Raw genomic sequence first — 11,585 nt, 5'->3', positions numbered from 1 at the left:
TTGGTAAGTTAAATAAAGTGCAAAAAAGGAGGATGTTAAAAAAGGGACGAATTTCGCCCAAAAAGGTGTAAGTAAAAGAAATAGTGTTTTTTGTAGATCTTGATCTCCTGAATACGATAAAGCTAATAAAAAGTTCGTGGTGCTTGGGGAACACCTTGAAAATTGAGCATAAACGTGGTGTATTTACAGAAATTCGGATGATATATGCTATATCATAAAATGTACTGGTGAAAGATTTGTTGGGGAGAGAAAAGGGGGAAGAAAGAGTGTTGTGTGTGTGTGTGTGTGTGCGCGTGCGTGCGCGCGCGCGGGCGCGGGTGTGCGCGGGTGCGTGTGCGTGTGTGTGTATGTGCGCGGGTGCTGGTGCGGGTGTGCGCGTGTGTGCGCGGGTGCGGGTGTATGTGTGCGTGTGTGTGTGTGTGTGTATGCGCGCGGGTGCGAGTGCGGGTGTGCGCGTGTGTGCGCGGGTGTGTGTGTGTGTGCGTGTGTGCGTGCGCGGGTGCGGGTGCGGGTGCGGGTGCAGGTGCGGGTGCGGGTGCGGGTGCGGGTGCGGGTGCGGGTGCGGATGCGGGTGCGGGTGCGGGTGAGGGTGCGTGTGCGGGTACGGGTGTGTGCGCGCGTGCGCGTGTGTGCGAGTGTGCACACACCCGCACACACGCGCACACCCGCACACACCCGTACCCGCACACGCACCCGCACTCGCGCACGCACACATGCACACACACACGCACACAAAACACTCTTTCTTCCCCCTTTTTCCTCTCCCCAACAAATCTTTCACCAGTACATTTTATGATAGAGCATATATCTCATCCGAATTTCTGTAAATACACCACGTTTATGCTCAATTTTCAAGGTGTTCCCCAAGCACCACGAACTTTTTATTAGCTTTATCGTATTCAGGAGATCAAGATCTACAAAAAACACTATTTCTTTTACTTACACCTTTTTGGGCGAAATTCGTCCCTTTTTTAACATCCTCCTTTTTTGCACTTTATTTAACTTACCAAAATATATTTAAATCAGTTCTGCGACCGCATATTGATGTTATACTTTTTCTCTTTCTTTGATGTTATACTTTTGCTTTTTCTTTAAATGTTTATTTCAATTTTCACAGATTTTCCGCTATTTTTCTCGATTATCTAAAAATCTAGACGTGATGGAGCAAAACGGTTTACGAATTCGGATTCAGTGACCCAAAATCTATAAGAAACACCTACTCTGATCCCAGTTGCTTTTCAAAAAAAATTTTTTGTGGTCCTGTGTAATTAATGTTACAACAAACAAATATGGACAGATATAAATCTGACAAAACTACAGATGGTTCTAGCTTTTGAATCCAAATTAATTAATGCAGATTTTATATCTGTCCATATCTGTTTGTTAATGATTAATTAATTTGGATTTAAAAGCTAAAACCATTTGTAGTTTTGTCAGATTTATATCTGTCCATATCTGTTTTGGTTCCTTTCTAAAAAAAGGCATGTTACTGTAAATTTCGTATGATATCGTGGTTTACTCGTTTTAATAAATAAAGGAAAATTCTTTCACAATCTAGTTGTTATGCTAATTATGAACTGTCTCTTACAATTTAATATTAACTGGAAGACAGCGGCAGGAGACAAGCTCTTATATGTATACATGATCAATTGCTTTGTAAAGCTCGGACGTTAAGTTGAAATTAAAACGAAAACAACACTACATACGTCGCTTTGTCATGAGAATATAAATAAAGAATGTAAATAGAGAACATATATAGAGAACATAAATAGAGAATATAAATTCAATTGAGAACATAAGCACGACTAAGTATTATTTCGATATGGCATTTAACAGTTACAGAATCTCGTCGGATTAATTTGCTGGGACATTTATAATGTCTTCGGTCCAGCGTGCGTTTGCTCACAAGTTAAGCAAACAGCATGCCGCCGATGTGAGGCGGCAAATTGCCACTTCTACTTTCTATTCTCGTGATTTATCCAAGAGCGGTAGCAGTGTATCAGGATTTTTTTCCACGGTATGCAGTCTTCTTTGGAAAACTGGCATATAAAGAGATTGCCAATAATCTTGGAGTAAATTAATATTTAATTTCTTATATGCAGATGTCCCTGTGCGAGGTATTAGAACCACTTGATTACGAGGAATTTCTTGGGACAGCATCAGTCAGTGCTGGACCGTGATCCTTTAAAACCAATATCAGATTTTCTACCGGGAGACGTCGAATTGAGAGTCGTAAAGAGGAAGATTCGAACAGAGGAGTCAGTAGTACCGCACGAATCAATGTAAGAAAATAGTCGAAACGCTATTAATTACAATACAGTTATTTAAAACTTGCCATCCATTCTTCATTTTGATCATTTGGCTTTCAGTGATACCGTGTCGCCTTATGTGAAAAGATGCATTGAGAGTTTTACTTCAGACTGGGTCGTAATACATCGTAAATACAAAGGTAGAATCTCACCTATCGCCAGAGACAGATTGCTTCAGGATACACCTAGACAAGATTTCGAGGTATCTAGTGCTGGAGATAAAATTAATTTATTTGTGATAAGCAGGAAGTGAAAGCGATTTATCTTAATTAGGTAGATCAAGAAGATGCAAATGGCTGTGTATCACCGAACGAGGAGGATGATTTGTCCAATTCCGGAGATACTCCGAGAGGATCTTGGGCAAGTTTGGATTTGCGGCATTCGCAACATGACCCTCTTCTGCCGAGTTTGTTAGATCGTGTTTGCCTCGAAACGATCGATCAGATAAACGAGCAGAAAAGATTGGAGGATCGACAGGTACAGGATTTAAAGCGGCAAGTTTGTCCGTTTTATTTTGATTAAATATTCTTAATATTTGTTATTCAATATTTTATTAAATATTGAATATTTATTAAATATTTGTTATTAAATATTTTATTAAATATTGTTCCAGATTCAGCGTTGCTGATACATTCTATTCCGCGATACCTGCGCCGCTTCCGAACTCGAAGGTTTTGCGTGCTGTGCGACGATCCGGCGAATTTAGTTCCTGTATGACGGGCCTGCGATAAAGACCGATCGGTCATGGGATTGCTCGCGCCGTATATTGTGCCGCCGTTCTCCTGCGTTAATACTAGGATGTGCACAGTGCCGCTCTGGTAGCGGAATATCTTCATCTACTCGAACCTGGTGGCGGCGGTCGGCCCGTAGGAGCCGTTGCTTTGAACGCCGTAACACCGAACGCTTTAGAGGAGAGCGCCGTCGGCGATGACGTACTGGCCAGAAGGGAAGAAGGGCTTTGCTTAGGCCCTGATTTTTCAGAAAGTAAATTGGCGGGTTTATTGGAGCACGCGGCTAGCTCTTTTCACGCAGCTGGAATGTACGAAGCTATTCCTGACGTCTATAGGGTGTTGCTACCTATAGCAGAAGCTGCACATGACTACAAGGAATTAGCTAACACGGATAAGAAAATTTAAATTGTTTAGTATGATATGGAGGGCACATCTTTTTCAAATTTACTGCATAAGATATTATTTCGGAACTTTCTTTTAGTAAACTTCACGAGGCATATACGCGTGTGGAACAATTGGCTGGAAAGCGTGTCCTTCGGGACGTACTTCAGAGTTGGTTTCTATAGCGCCAGATTCGGCGATCTCGCCGGCGAAGAGTTCGTTTACAAAGAGCCAACTTTAACAAAACTCCCGGAAATATTCTCGAGACTCGATAACTTTTATGCCGAGAGATTCGGCGCGGAGAATATAGTTATAATAAAGGATTCGAATCCTGTGGATCCTAGCAAGCTGGAACCGGACAAAGCTTACGTACAGATCACTTACGTGGAGCCGTACTTCGAAGCACACGAGCTTAGACACAGACCTACAGTTTTCCATCGGAATTTCAACATAAGTGAGTATTGATTTAGACAAAATATTATTTTGTGATAACAGTAATTAATTATACAGTAATTAACAATTTGTTTCGATAATGGCTTTTGTTTTTAGAACGATTTGTTTATGCCACACCTTTTACTCCTGGTGGCAAAGCTCACGGTGAATTACGTGAACAGCGTAAACGGAAGACTATATTTTAACGGTAGCGACACATTTCCCATATCTGAAAACCAGAATTCGAGTTGTGGCTCGAAAACAGATAGTCCTGAGTTGCATCGAAGTGGCAATTGAAGACATACAGAAGAAGACTGCCGAGGTATTGATCGATTTCTCACATCTTATTATTTCTACATAATAGAAATTCAAGAATTAAAATTATGTACATAATAGAAATTCAAGAATTAAAATTATGTACATAATAGAAATTCAAGAATTAAAATTATGTACATAAAATTTCTAGAATTAAAATTATGTACATAATACAAAATCGGCAATTACAATTATGTGCATAATTTTAATTCCCGAAAAAATTTTATGTCATAACATAAAATAAATTCAGAATTAATATTTTGTCTAGACATAATTTTAATTCTGCATTTTTAATTATGTAATAGCTTAATAATAATTCGATAAATTATAAATATGTCTAGACATAAAATAATTTCTTTTCTTTGAGTATCAATTTAATTTCGTAGAATTTGTATGATAGTATTAAATAGCAAAACGGCGTGCCATACACACGTGTAGTAATACGTATATTAACATAAAAAATACAAGTTAATATTTTGTTATTAATTTTATAGTTTTTAATTAATTAATAAACAAAAAGTTAGCGTTTTGACTTGACTTCCGCAAATTTTACGATGACGCATTTCCTCCTTTGAAATATATTTTTAGTCTGCTCTCCGTGTCATACTCTCCGCGTTATTTGTTATCCGGTCTTCCATCACAAACATAAATACACAGTCAAAGTGTACTGCCACGTAAGTTGAAATACAGTATCATTAATTGTTTGTATAATTACTACTTCATCATAGAACACGCGAAAGTCCTTGTCATTACTGTACCCGATTTTTTTTCTTATTACTCACAGTGCTATTGACGCATGTACATTTTCACAATAAAATATTCAAGTTTCTTTTTGGTTAATGTTCTATTCTGGCATGTACTATATTTTTTTAGTTACCATAAGAAATCAACGTGGTACAAATATGGATATAGGAGACAGAGAATTAGTTATTGCATCTTCTGTAGTGGCTTTGGCATATCAGATGAGAAAAGTTATTGACGAGGTATTTTGTGAAAATAACGATGACGACGACGAAAGCGATGATGAGGTTGAGATAATGCTTGCAACGGTGATGCACGAAGAAAAAGAAGTGGGTCCGAAGCCAGCACGATGATAAAATTTTGTTGAACTCGTCGTGCCAAGATTTACCTTCAAACAGTTCCAAGAGAATTTTCGTATGTCTGCGCCAGCATTCGAAATATTGTTAACTGTCATTGCTCCTCTCTTGGAAAATCGTACAGGAACTGGTAGACCGACAACAAAAATCGAAAAGCAGCTATTAGCTGTTGTGTGGTTGCTCGCAACGCCCGATTGTTTTAGGTAAGCAGAAAAGTTGAAGAATTACATAATTTCTTAGCCTTGTCTCCTATATTGTCATTTTGTCTCCGATCCTGTCGTATATATTGTTAATATTATACCTCACGCTTAACCTCACAACAGGCTGAAAGTTATAATGCACATATTTCTTTTGTAGATCTATCGGAATAAAGTTTGATATGTCAAAATCAACCCTTCATTCCTGCTTTCGAAGAGTTATAGTTGCCCTTGTTTCTATATCTCATAGACTTATTGCTTGGCCTATAGGCGAAAAGTTAGAAAGGACTGTTCAGAAGTTCAGCGATCTTGCTGGTATGACGGGAGTGATTGGTGCAATAGACGGTTGTTACGTTCCCATTGATGCACCTCAAGTAAATTTAACTTGTATTTTTACAACAAAAACTTACACTTTTAAAGAAATTTACAACAGAAAAAGTAACAATTAAGAAATAAATGTAATGTATTTTAATTTGCTACTTACAGAGTATTACAAGTTAAAAAAATACCATGTTGTAAAATTTTTAAAATTTGTTAGGTTGATGCACAATATTATCGAACTAGAAAATGTGAGTACGCAATAACCCTTCAAGCGGTATGTGATCCTGAGTTGCGATTCACCGATGTATTTGCTGGCTATCCTGGGTCTGTGGGAGATCTACGAGTATTTCGGAATTCTCCATTATACAGAGACACTGAGGCAAACATGCAAAATTTTTTCCCCAATGGTGAATATATAATTGGAGATAAGGCCTATAATCCTCCATTGCCTTGGTGTATTTCACCATATAACAATATAGGACACCTAACTGCTGTAAGTTAATATTTTTTTACTTTGCACGTAACACTTTAAAAATTCTTCGCCTTACAATGATAACACATATTAATTTTAGATACAAATCTCTTTAATACCATTCTGAGTAAAACGAGACAAACAATTGAAAGAACTTTCGGATTACTGAAAGGACGCTTTCGACGATTAAGACATCTCTCCATGGTCTGCTACGAAGAAATCCCAGACACCATACTGGCAGGCTGTGTTCTACATAATATATGTCTACAGCAGGAGGATGATTTCCTCGAGCTGTATATTGAGGAAGGATTGCCTTTTGTTTATGGGAACGAAGGCGACGAAATGGGGCAGTATGAACCTGCAGGAGAAACAGGCGGCGCGAAACGTGATCGTCTGGCTGCTGCATTAGCAAACCATTGATGTATGTTTTTTAAGATTCATTTATAATATACATTCTCTGTCTACTAAGTAAGGTTTCAATTTTGGAAATTACTTTTTGGTATCATCTATTTAGTATTATTTATTAGATTGTTTTACTATATTTTCTTCTATTAACGACATCAACTTTCATGACATGAATCTATGAATATTTGTATATATAATCTAATCGATTATTTAAACATGTTTTTTAACTATTTACTTTGAAAGCATTTAAGGCTCCTGGTCCCTGAGCCGAGAACTCCGCGTTGACGGTACCGTCGCGATAGAAATAAGAACTCTCCAATGGAGAATTCTATTTTCTGTGACATGTTGACAACCTATTTTGTCCTGCATGGTATTTTGTTATTATTCGCTCTGTACTTGTGCTATAACATTTAATGTATTCGTGAAACTCGTAAAATTGACCGAAGAGTAAGATTTGCAAGGAATACATATGCGGAGGATCATTTTCCACTTCTTTCGATAGTCGTCAAACGGCTTGTTTTCCCGTATGTTTAGGCTTCGTTTTATGACTGTTTGTTTATTGTCGAGGGAAAAGAATAGTCCCCGGTCAATTTTAGAAGTGTTCTGAAATGATCTAAAGTGACTTTTTCTTGAAATGTCTTTTTATTTGAGAATGCCACGCAAAACAAAATAGGGTAATTTCTCGCCTCGATAGCAAGAAATTCAATATGGCCGCGGTGACTATCCAGGAGCCTTAAAGATACCTTTCCGAATTAAATATATATGTCATAGATTCCAGGACATCAACAGCCACCCCAGCAAGCGCAACAACAATCGCAAATTCCAGGTCTAGATCTCAACGGAGAAGTGTGGGTAGAGACGAAAGCGGCTGATGGAAAGTCGTATTATTACAATATTCGTACGAGAGATACCACATGGACTAAACAGAGGGAAAGAGGGATCAAATGTAAAGGTCGTGGTACAAGATCAGGTAAGTAATTTCCTATTGAATTCCGATTCTCACCGATGTAATCGATTAAATGCTTTTCTTTTATTATTATTTGCAAGTAATCTAAATTCTTTGCTTACCCTGGTCATGATTATATATCTAAGCCGATATAATCGATTAAATGCTTTTTTTATTATTAATTTCAAGTAATATTAAATTCTTTACTTACTCTGGTCATGATTACACATCTAAGCCGTATATCTTCTCGACATCAAAATTATATTTATTTTTTTTGTTATTATCAGTTTTATGACATATTTTTACGCGTAAAATATAGGGACAAGAACGAAGTATAAATGAAGCGTATATCAAAAAATAGACAATTACCAATGTCGTAACAAAGATCGGTAAATTTATTCGATAGTCAATCGCAAGTTTATTTTGTTTTTTTGTATAAGATTTGATATGATTAATTTAGAACAATTCTAGATAAAATATCTCACGGTTTTGTAGTTAGAACAGTTAGTACATGGTGCGTCAAAGCAAGCGACAACGCGTTCTACCACACCTACTCCGTCAAGTAGTACGGCGACCAAGATGAGTGAAAACAGAATCTCTCTAGACGGCGAGCAATCATCCTCTAACAACACAGATGCCATTAATCAATTAAGTACGGTGCCTCCTGGCACTGGACCACCTCCTACATTGAATGACACCCCAGATGTCAACAATCAAGCGTCCAAGACAAATCAGTCAAACGGTATTTTGAACGGTATTAATACTATTTAATTTTGAAAACGTTTCTCGAGCTTTGTGTGTATATCTTAGCAATCAAATTCTTTAAATTTACCAAAGTATCATCAGTAAAAGATAAAAATTTAAAATGTCAGGTACAGCACCCACGACAATTACCAATACGCCACCGATAAATACACCGGCAGTGAATACGAACATAATGCAATCGCCGCCAAATATGATCCCTATGCAGCACAAAATGCCAAATCAGTTTGGCAATCCGATCGCAACGCAATTCGGAGCAGGTCGCAGAGGGAAGTGATCCGCGCAGTTCCTTGGGCTTAACGAACCTACGGCATCAACCCGAGTTCCCGACACCGCGGACATACACACACATTTATACGCACGCACACAACGGAGCGCCCTTTGGGATGCCACCGCCTGGTTTCCAACTTTTTGGCGGTTATGGGCCACCACAAACAAATTGGGGTAATATAAAATATGCAATTGAAAAAGATATCTGACGAATACGACGAAAAAAGAAATATTTTAATAATTTTTATAGATTAATTTACAGTGTGCCTACTTTCTTTTTTTAGGTATGCCACAAATGCCTCATGTAATAACACCTCAAGCACCTCCTGAAGATCCTGTCATACTTGCACAGCTTGATTCTTAATTAATAGCGGCTGCTATGGTCTGAACCGAGCATCGTGCACCAGATGGCAGATTCTATTATTACAATAGTAAAGCAAGAGAATCAGTGTGGGAAAAGCTACGAGCTTTGAAAGATCTGGAGAGTACGTAATATGTAATTCGCAGCATTTATCTTTGTAAAGCAAAGTAACGAAGATCTTAGAATCTTTAAACATAATAATGTCATGTAAGTTTTAAATGACATATTCTGATATTTTGTTTTGTTAGATGCGAAATTAACATTACGGCAGAAAAACGAGGAAGCAAATGTTGTCCCTACCACTACCGCTGTTACAACCACTGCCGTTACCAACAACACTACCACCATTGTTGAACCTAGCAAGCAAGAAAAGCCGCAAGAGAACGCACATGAAACCAAAGATAGTACAAAAAATGGCGCTAAAACGAAGAAGAAGGAAAATATTGCAAAGGAACCTGCAAAGCCTCAAGAAAAGTCTAGACCAATTTCTAGTACGCCAGTGCCTGGAACTCCATGGTATATTTAGCGATACTTGTTTTTCATATTGTGATTCATTGTTTTTTGCTATATACTCATAATGTGTATATTTACATGAGCTAGCGAATATATTTGTATGTGAAGGTGTGTTGTTTGGACTGGAGACGGACGGGTATTTTTTTACAATCGTTCTTCGAGGATATCAGTTTGGGAAAGGCCGGATGATCTTGTTGGCCGTCAAGATGTGGACAAAATGATATCAACGCCTTCGGACACGATTGGTGCTACAAAACCAGCATGTCAGTCGGATTTCAGCGAAAGCAGCGATGAAGATCAACCCACACCAGCCAAAAAGCCGAAAAACGAGGGACCCAAAAGTAATTGCTACTCTGAAATGATGTATACAAAAGTGGATTAATACAGGATTTATATATAAAATCTATATTATCATTCAGGCACAACACTCATCAAGGAAAAAGAGGAGAAGGAAGGGAAGAAGACCATCGACATCGGCAAGGAAGCTGCAATAGAGGCCGAAGTGAGAGCAGCGAGGGAGAGGGCGATAGTTCCATTGGAAACGAGGATCAAATTGTTCAGGGATATGCTTGCAGAGAAAGATGTAAATCATTACATTATTATCATTTGTACAGACCGTTATGTTACTTTATTGTACCGAGAGTAACCGAATTATTACGTTTTCAGGTATCTGCATTCAGTATACCTGGGAAAAAGAACTTTATAAGATAGTATTTGATCCACGCTATTTACTTCTAACGTCGAAGGAAAGGAAACAGGTCTTCGAGAAATACGTGAAGGAGAGGGCGGAAGAAGAAAGGCGAAAAAAGAGGAATAAAATGAAAGAACGAAAAGAGCAATTCCAGAAGCTTTTAGAAGAGGCAGGACTTCATAAAAAGTACGCGTACAAAGAGAGCATTTTTTTATTCGGTTTGTTTCTGTGTTTCTGCAGAAAATGTTAATTTATGTTTTCTGTTCTTTTGTAGATCATCATTTAGTGATTTTGCTCAAAAACATGGAAGGGATGAACGATTTAAGAATGTAGAAAAGATGCGCGAACGAGAAAGCCTTTTCAACGAATATCTTCTGGAAGTGCGAAAGAGGGAGAAAGAGGAGAAAACAACGAAACGAGAACAGGTATTTTTATTTTATTAGTGACAGTGATTTTTTATTGAAATGTCTTTATTTGAGAATGCCACGCAGGACAAAATAGGGTAATTTCTCGCCTCGATAGCAAGAAATTCAATATGACCGCGGTGACTACCCAGGAGCCTTAAGTTATTATTACGTCGCGTAAAAGAGTCACGGTACGGTCTCGCTTCGCGTGTACTTGGCGCGAGACACTACCGTGTCTCTTGATTATTAAAAAACTAATTATTATTTATTACAAGTGTTTTTTTTTTTTAACACTTAGATTGAAACAGTTATATATTTTGAAGGTAAACAAATATTTGTTCTATTTTGCCTTCTCGCGTTTGTTATAATAATACATTAATCAGATATATTAAGCTTTTTCAAATAACTTAATTGTCTTCTGAGTTAATAATTTTACAATTAAAATGTGCAGTTTTATTTCTTCTTTTGTAACAACATCTTTGAGACTATACCCTTTTTACCCAAACAAATGGCGCCATCTCTCGTTTTTTACTAAACACTATTGTTTGATACTTCTGATTCTATCTTCACCATTGTTTTAACAAAACACAATTGGTATTAAACAAAAATTGTATCAGCGTGCATTTGTGACGCATACAAAAATGTCTACGACCCGTCCCGTTTTTGATAAAAACCGACATGTGTTTCTTACAGACGAGGCAAGAAACAAGCTGCAGAGCGTTAATGGCTATTACGTCGCTATAGATCTACAAGGTACATATAAATATTAAGAAATATATCATTATTCAACTATGGCTGTTTATGACATTATTCTTCAATAGAAATATCATCACTCTTGTCATTAGGCTTGTATTTTTTTATTACTTTTATTTTATCACAAAAGATTAGGTGTGCCAAAAATTATTAATTGGATTAAGACAAAATTTTTAATACGAAATAATACATATAAATTCGATAATTAAATGAGAAATTTGGAAT

General features: G+C 37.5%; 1 long non-coding RNA gene and 1 pseudogene across 1 annotated transcript; both read left to right on the top strand.

Annotated features, from left to right (window-relative positions):
• Nucleotides 1–2,108: 2,108 nt before the first annotated feature.
• Nucleotides 2,109–2,749, top strand: LOC139780426 (uncharacterized). The gene is made up of 3 exons (XR_011720234.1): nucleotides 2,109–2,282; nucleotides 2,370–2,511; nucleotides 2,583–2,749. It is a non-coding gene; the product is annotated as an uncharacterized lncRNA (long non-coding RNA).
• Nucleotides 2,750–5,070: 2,321 nt separating this feature from the next.
• Nucleotides 5,071–11,351, top strand: LOC139780410 (uncharacterized; annotated as a pseudogene).
• The last annotated feature ends 234 nt before the right edge of the window (nucleotides 11,352–11,585 follow it).

Source organism: Temnothorax nylanderi, unplaced genomic scaffold (genome assembly GCF_030848795.1).
Source record: "Temnothorax nylanderi isolate EJ_2023f unplaced genomic scaffold, tnyl_v1.0 TNYL_tig0277_pilon, whole genome shotgun sequence".
Taxonomy (NCBI): domain Eukaryota; kingdom Metazoa; phylum Arthropoda; class Insecta; order Hymenoptera; family Formicidae; genus Temnothorax; species Temnothorax nylanderi.
This window is presented reverse-complemented; position numbering and strand designations above follow the sequence as displayed.